Consider the following 8,302-nt stretch of genomic DNA (forward strand, 5'->3'; position numbering starts at 1 on the left):
AATAAAAATGGGTGGAAAAACAACCAAGAAAATTAAAACATAATAATGAAGAGATAAAAATTATATGAGAGAACTAAAGTAGTAGATAAGCAAGGAAAATACCACTTTCTTATAATTTAAATCCTTAAAGAAGAAAAACAAGAAAATGAGACAAAAATAATATTGAAAACTATAATCAAAGAAAGCTTTTTCATAGTTAAAAGATAATATGAATCTAAATATTTAAAAGACCTCTTGCAATGACTGAGTTTTCTACATTGAGATATTCTAATAAAATTACTAGACCTTAAATATAAATATTACATCTTCAGGTCTTTTGGGGATGGGGAATAATTAATCATTTACACAGAAAAAAAATCAAGTTGGTATGTCTTCTCAACCACCAGTCACAATACAAGTCAATAGTGAAACTTCATTAAAAACAAAAACAAAACAAACAAAAATAATCTTAAATAAATAAACTGTAAGACAAAGGTTTTCATATCTAACAAAATTGTCATTTCATTTCCAAGGCTATAGAAAACCAGTTTCAATCATTTGACATACTCAGATAATATTGCATCCAGAAATTCTTACAGATAAATCTAGTAGAAGACTGGCTTTATTCAATGAAGACATAGCTGGGGATACTCAGGCAAAAGAACTGATAATAAGTATTGAATAATAATTTTGACTTATATTCATGTGACTATTTTACATATTCAAAAATTGAAATGAATCCAAAAGATTGGGGAAAAAACCAAACACTAAAATACACACAGAGATAAATGAATGCAATGTATAACATTGGTAAACACAGACAAAAAATAAATCTGTTAACTTGAATACATATATTCTGAGCACCAAAATGACAATAAAGAAATTTTGGGTTGGGAGCAAGATGTATGAACAGAAGCCTCCACTGATTGTCCCCCGACTGCAGCAATGCCGAGTTTTAATAACAAACTACTCACAAAAAAGCACCCTCATAAGAACCAGAAATTAGGTGAGCGATCACACTACCTGGTTTTAACTTCATATCATTGAAAGAGGCACTGTGTAGGTAGGAAAGACAGTCTGGAATCTCTGATGCCACTCCTCCCCCCAGCCTCTAGCAACAGCCTTGTAATACACTGACAGAATCTTGACACTGACATGGGAGAGGGACAGTGTAGCATCTGGGGGACTTTGCCTAAACTCAGTGCTGCTCTGTCACAGTGAAGAGCAGGACTGTGCTGGGCGCAGCTGGTGCCTGCCATGGAGTGAGCATTTGAACCAGACCTAGCCAGAGGGGAGTCACCCATCCCGGCAGTCAGAACTCGAGTTTCTGGGCAGGCCTTGACACCACAGGCTAATGTACTCTGGGGTCCTAGGCTTGAAAGCCAGTCTGGGACACAAGGACTGTGATTCCTAGGCAACTCCTAGTGCTACGCTGGGCTTGGAGCCAGAGGACTAGGGTGGCACATGACCTGAGGACACACCAGTTGTGGTGGCTAAGGTAGTGCTTGTGCCACTCCTCCCCCAACCACAGGCAGTGCAGCTCCCAGCAATGAAAGTGATTCCTTTTGCTTGAGGAGGAGAGAGGAGAGGAGAGGAGAGGGAAGAGTGAAGAGAAAAGAGGACTGTGTCTTGCATTTGAGATATCAGTTCAGACGTAGCAAGATAGGACACTGGTTAGAGTTGTGAGGAACCCATTCTAGGCCCTAGCTTCTGAATGACATTTTGAGAAATACCCTGGGTCACAAGGCAACTTGGCTGCCTTGAAGAGAAGGACCCAGTCCTGGCAGGACTAATCACCTGCTGAAAAAACAGTCGCTGGGCCTTGAAAAACCAACAGTGATACCCAGGTAGTATGCCGTGGGCCTTGGGGGAGACTGAGACATGCTAAGTTTAGGTGAGACTCAGAACATTCCCACTTATTGTGGCTATGGTGAAATACTTTTGTTTGAGAAAAGCAGAGGGAAAAGTAAAGGGGACTTTGTCTTGTACCTTAAGTGCCAGCTTGGCCACAGTGAGATAGAGCTCCAAGTGGGCTCTTGGGGTCCCCAGTCCTAAGCCTAGGCTCTTAGCATTTTTGGACCTGCCCTGGGCTAAAGGGGAGCCCACTGCCCCAAAGGGTGAGCCTCAGGCCTGGCAGCATTCACCACAAACTGACTGAAGACTGCAGAGCACTTGGGCTTTAAGGGAACGTCAGCAGTGGCCTGACAGAATTCCGCATTGGCTAGTGGTGGTGGTAGTCATGGGAAGAAGCTTCTCTCTATGGAAAAGGGAGGGAAGAGCCTGAAGGACTTTGTCTTGCTGTTTGCGGGCCAGCTTAGCTGCAGTAGAATAGGACACCAGGTAGATTTCTAAGGGTTTTGACTTCAATCCCTGGCTCCCAGACAGCATCTCTGAACTTCTTTGGGGTCTGGGAGAACTAGCTGCCATAGTGGGAAAGACACAAACTTGGATGATTTCACCATCTTCTGATTGTAAAGCCCTAAATCCTTGAGTGAACATAGTCAATATCCAGGTAGTGGTTACAGCGGGCCTTGGGTGAGACTCACTGTTTTGCTGGCTTGAGCTCTGACCCAGCACAGTCCCAGTGGTGGTCACCACAGGGGTGCTTGCATCAACCCATCCCTAGCTCCAAGCAACTCAGCACAGAGATACTCTGTTTGTTTAAAAGAAAGTAAGAAAAAAGAACAAGAGTATCTGACTGGTAGTCAGAGAATTCTTCCATATCTTTCCTAAGACCACAAAGGCAATACCTCTAGAAGTCTGCAAGAACCATAGCATTATTGTGCTTGGGACCCAAATCCCTTTGAATACCTGGAAAGTCTTCCCAAGAACGATGAGCACAAACGAGCCCAGACTGCAAAGACCAAGATAAATAATTCTTCAGTGCCCAGACACTGACCAACTTATGTAAAAATCAAGCCCATCCAGAAAAACATGACCTCAACAAATAAATAAGTCACCAGGGATCACTCCTGGAGAAACAGTTATGCGACCTTTCAGACAGAGAATTCAAAATAGCAGTGTTGAGGAAACTCAAAGAAATTCAAGATAACACAGAGAAGGAATTCAGAATTGTATCAGATAAATGTAACAAAGAGACTGAAATAATTAATAAGAATCCAGTAGAAATTCTAGAGTTGAAAAATAAAATTTACATACTGAAGAGCACATCAGAGTCTCTTAATAGCAGAACCAATCAAGCTGAATAATTAGTGAGCTTGAAGACAGTGTATTTGAAAATACAGTCAGAGGAGACAGATGATTAAAGAATACAAAAGAGGGATTGCTGGCAAGATGGCCAAATAGGGATAGTTCTGGTCTAAATCTTCCAGAGAGACTGACACAGAAGATGGGTGATTTCTGCATTTTCAACTGAGGTACACAGTTCATCTCATTGGAACTGTTTGGGCAGTGGGTGCTGCTCAAGGAGGTCTAACTGAAGCATGGTGGAGTGTTGCCTCACCTAGGAAGTGCAAGGGGTCGGTGAACTCCCTCTCTTTGCCAAAGGAAGCCATTAAGGACTGTACTGTGTACTCCAGTCTAGATACTGCACTTTTCCTGTGGATTTCACAACCCACAGACCAGGAGACTCACTCCAGTGCCCATGCTACCAGGGCCCTTGGTTTCCAGCACAAAACTGGGTGGCCGTTTGGGCAGAAAAGGAGCTAGCTGCAGGAGTTTTTTTTTTGTTTGCTTTGGGTTTTGGTTTTGGTTTTGGTTTTGTTTTCTTACCCCAGTGGCACCCAGAATGCCAGCAAGACAGAACTGTCCACTCCCGTGGGTAGGGGGCTGAAGCCAGGGAGCCAAGTAGTCTGGCTCGGGGGGTCCCACCCCCATGGAGCCCAGCAAGCTAAGATTCACTGGCTTAATACTCGCTGCTAGCACAGCAGTCTGACCTCGAACTAGGATGCTCGAGGTTGGTGAAGGGAGAGGTGTCAACCATTGCTGAGGCTCCAGTAGGCGGTTTTACCCTCACAGTGTAAACAAAGCTGCCAGGTAGTTTGAATTGGGCGGAGACCACCATAGATCAGCAAGGCCACTGCGGCCAGACTGACCCTCCAGATTCCCTCCTCTCTGGACAGGACATCTCTGAAAAAAACGCAGCAGCCCCAGTCAGGCACTTATAGATAAAATCCCCACCTCCCTGGGATAGAGCACCTGGGGAAAGCGGTGGTTGGGGGCACAGCTTTAGCAGACTTGAACATCCCTGCCTGGCAGCTCTGAAGAGAGCAGCATATCTCCCAGCACAGCGTTTGAGCTCTGATAAGGGACAGACTGCCTTCTTAAGTGGGTCCCTGACCCCCGTGTATCATGACTGGGAGACACCTCCCAGTAGAGGCCAACAGACACCTCATACAGGAGAGCTCTGGCTGGCATCTGGCAGGTGCCCCTCTGGGATGAAGCTTCCAGAGGAAGGAACAGGGAGCAATCTTTGCTGTTCTGCAGTCTCTAACGGTGATACCCAGGCAAACAGGGTCTGGAGTGGACCTCCAGCAAACTCCAGCAGAACTGCAGCAGAGGGACATGACTGTTAAAAGGAAAACTAACAAACAGAAAGGAATAGTATCAACATCAACAAAAAGGACATCCACTCAGAGACCCCAGCCAAAGGTCACCAACTTCAAAGTCTAAAGGTAGATAAATCCACGAAGATGAGAAGAAAACAGCACAAAAAGGCTGAAAATTCCAAAAACCAGATGCCTCTTCTCCAAAGAATCATAACTCCTTGTCAGCCAGAAAACAAAACTGGACAAAGAATGAGTTTTACGAATTGACGGAAGTACACTTCAGAAGGTGGGTAATAACAAACTCCTCTGAGTTAAAGGAGCATGTTCTAACCCTATGCTAGGAAGCTAAGAACCTTGAAAAAAAGTTAGACAAATTGCTAACTAGAATAACCAGTTTAGAGAAGAACATAAATGACCAGATGGAGTTGAAAAACACACCACAAGAACTTTGTGAAGCATTCACAAGTATCAATAGCCAAATCAATCAAGTGGAAGAAAGGATATCAGAGATTGAAGATCAACTCAATGAAATAAAGCAAGAAGACAAGATTAGAGAAAACAGTGAAAAGAAATGAACAAAGCCTCCAAGAAATGTGGGACTACGTGAAAAGACCGAATTTACATTTGATTGGTGTAACAGAAAGTGATGGGAAGAATGGAACCAAGTTGGAAAATACTCTTCAGGATATTATCCAGGAGAACTTCCCCAACCTAGCAAGCAGGTCAACATTCAAATTCAGAAAATATAGATAACACTACAAAGATTCTCCTCAAGAAGAGCAACCCCAAGACACATAATCGTCAGATTCACCAAAGTTGAAATGAAGGAAAAAATATTAAGGGCAGCCAGAGAGAAAGGTCGGGTTACCCACAAAGGGAAGTCCATCACACTAACAGCACATCTCTCAGCAGAAACCCCACAAGCCAGAAGAGAGTGGGGGCCGATATTCAACAACCTTAAAGAAAAGAACTTTCAGCCCAGAATTTCATATCCAGCCAAACAAAGCTTCATAAGTGAAGGAGAAATAAAATCCTTTACAGACGAAGAAATGCTGAGAGAGTTTGTCACTACCAGGCCTACCTTACAAGAGCTCCTGAAGCAAGCACTAAACATGGAAAGGATCAACCAGTACCAGCCACTACAAAAGCATACCAAATTGTAAAGATCATCGACGCTATGAAGAAACCGCATCAACTAACAGGCAAAATAACCAGCTAGCATCATAGAGGCAGGATCGAATTCACGCATAACAATATTAATCTTAAATGTAAATGACCTAAATGCCCCAATTAAAACACACAGACTGGCAGATTGGATGAAGAGTCAAGACCCTTTGATGTGCCATATTCAGGAGACCCACCTCACGTGCAAAGACACACATAGGCTCAAAATAAAGGCATGGAGGAATATTTATCAAGCAAATGGAAAGCAAAACAAGCAGGGGTTGCAGTCTTATTCTCTTATACAACAGACTTTAAACCAACAAAACTTAAAAGAGACAAGGGCATTACATAATGGTAAAGGGATCAAGGCAACAAGAGGAGCTAACTATCCTAAATATATATGGACCCAATACAGGAGGACCCAGGTTCATAAAGCAAGTTCCTAGTGACCTGCAAAATGACTTAGACTCCCATACTATAATAGTAGGAGACTTTAATACCTCATTGTCAATATTAGGCAGATCAATGAGATAGAAAATTAACAAAGATGTCCAGGACTTGAACTCAGCTCTGGACCAAGAGGACCTAGTAGACATCTACAGAGCTCTCTACCCCAAATCAACAGAATATACATTCTTCTCAGCACTGCAACGCACTTATTCTAAAATTGACCACATAATCGGAAGTAAAACACTCCTCAGCAAATGCAAAGGAACAGAAATCATAACAGTCTCTCAGACCACAGTGCAATCAAATTAGAACTCAGGATGAAGAAACTCACCCAAAACTGCACAGCTACATGGAAACTGAACAACCTGCTCCTGAATGACTACTGGGTAAATAACGAAAGGAAGGCAGAAATAAAGATGTTCTTTAAAAACAATGAGAACAAAGACACAACGTACTGGCATCTCTGGGACACATCTAAAGCAGTGTTTACAGGAAAATTTATAGCACTAAATGCCCACAAGAGAAAGCAGAAAAGATCTAAAGTCGACACCCTAATATCACATTTAAAAGAACTAGAGAAGCAGGAGCAAACAAATTCAAAAGCTAGCAGAAGGCAAGAAATAACTAAGATCAGAGAAGAACTGAAGGAGATAGAGACAGGAAAAACCTTTCAAAAATAAATGAATCAAGGAACTATTTTTTTTTTAAAAGATCAACAAAATAAACCAGTAGCCAGACTAATAAAGAAGAAAAGAGAGAAGAATCAAATTGATGCCATAAAAAATGATAAAGGGGATATCACCACTGATCTCACAGAAATACAAACCACCATCAGAGAATACTATAAACACCTCTATGCAAATAAACTAGAAAATCTAGAAGAAATGGTTATGTTCCTGGACATATACACCCTACCAAGACTAAACCAGGAAGAAGTCAAATTCCTGAATAGACCAATAACAAGTTCTGATATTGAGACACCTATTAACCAACAACCAAAAAAAGTCCAGGACCGGAAGGGTTCACAGCCAAATTCTACCAGAGATACAAAGAGGAGCTGCTACCATTCCTTCTGAAACTGTTCCAAACAATAGAAAAAGAGGGAATCCTCCCAAACTCATTTTATCATTTTATCAATGAGGCCAGGATCATTCTGATACCAAAACCTGGCAGGGGTACATCAACAACAAAAAATTCAGGCCAATCTCCCTGATGAACATTGATGTGAAAATCCTCAATAAAATACTGGTAAACTGAATCCAGCAGCACATCAAAAAGCTTATCCACCATGATCAAGTCAGCTTCATCCCTGGGATGCAAGGCTGGTTTAACACACACAAATCAATAAATGTAATCCATTACAAAAGCATAACCAATGACAAAAACCACATGATTATCTCAATAGATACAGACAAAATTCAACATCCCTTCACGCTAAAAACTCTCTATAAACTAGGTATTGATGGAATGTATCTCAAAATAATAAGAGCTATTTATGACAAACCCACAGCCAATATCATACTGAATGGGAAAAAACTGGAAGCATTCCCTTTGAAAACCAGCACAAGACAAGGATGTCTGCTCTCACCACTCCTATTCAACATAGTATCAGAAGTTCTGGCCAGACCAATCAGGCAAGAGAAAGAAATGAAGGGTATTCAATTAGTAAAAGAGGAAGTCAAATTGTCTCTGTTTGCAGATGACATGATTGTATATTTAGAAAACCCCATCATCTCAGCCCAAAATCTCCTTAAGTTGATAAGCAACTTCAAGAAAGTCTCAGGAAACAAAATCAATGTGCAAAAATCACAAGCATTTCTATACAGCAATAACAAACAGGGAGTCAAACCATGAGTGAACTCCCATTCACAATTGCTACAAAGAGAATAAAATTCCTAGGAATCCAACTTACAAGGGATGTGAAGGACCTTTTCAAGAAGAACTACAAACCACTGCTCAAATAAGAGAGGACACAAACAAATGGAAAAACATTCCATGATCATGGGTAGGAAGAATCAGTACTGTGAAAATGGCCATACTGCCAAAAGCAATTTATAGATTCAATGCCATCCCCATCAAGCTACCATTGACTTTCTTCACAGAGTTGGAAAACACTACTTTAAATTTCATATGGAACCAAAAAAGATCCTGCATAGCCAAGACAATCCTAGCAAAAGAACAAAGCTGGAGGCATCACGCTA

This window comes from Mandrillus leucophaeus, unplaced genomic scaffold, assembly GCF_000951045.1.
Source record: "Mandrillus leucophaeus isolate KB7577 unplaced genomic scaffold, Mleu.le_1.0 Scaffold269, whole genome shotgun sequence".
Taxonomy (NCBI): Eukaryota; Metazoa; Chordata; class Mammalia; order Primates; family Cercopithecidae; genus Mandrillus; species Mandrillus leucophaeus.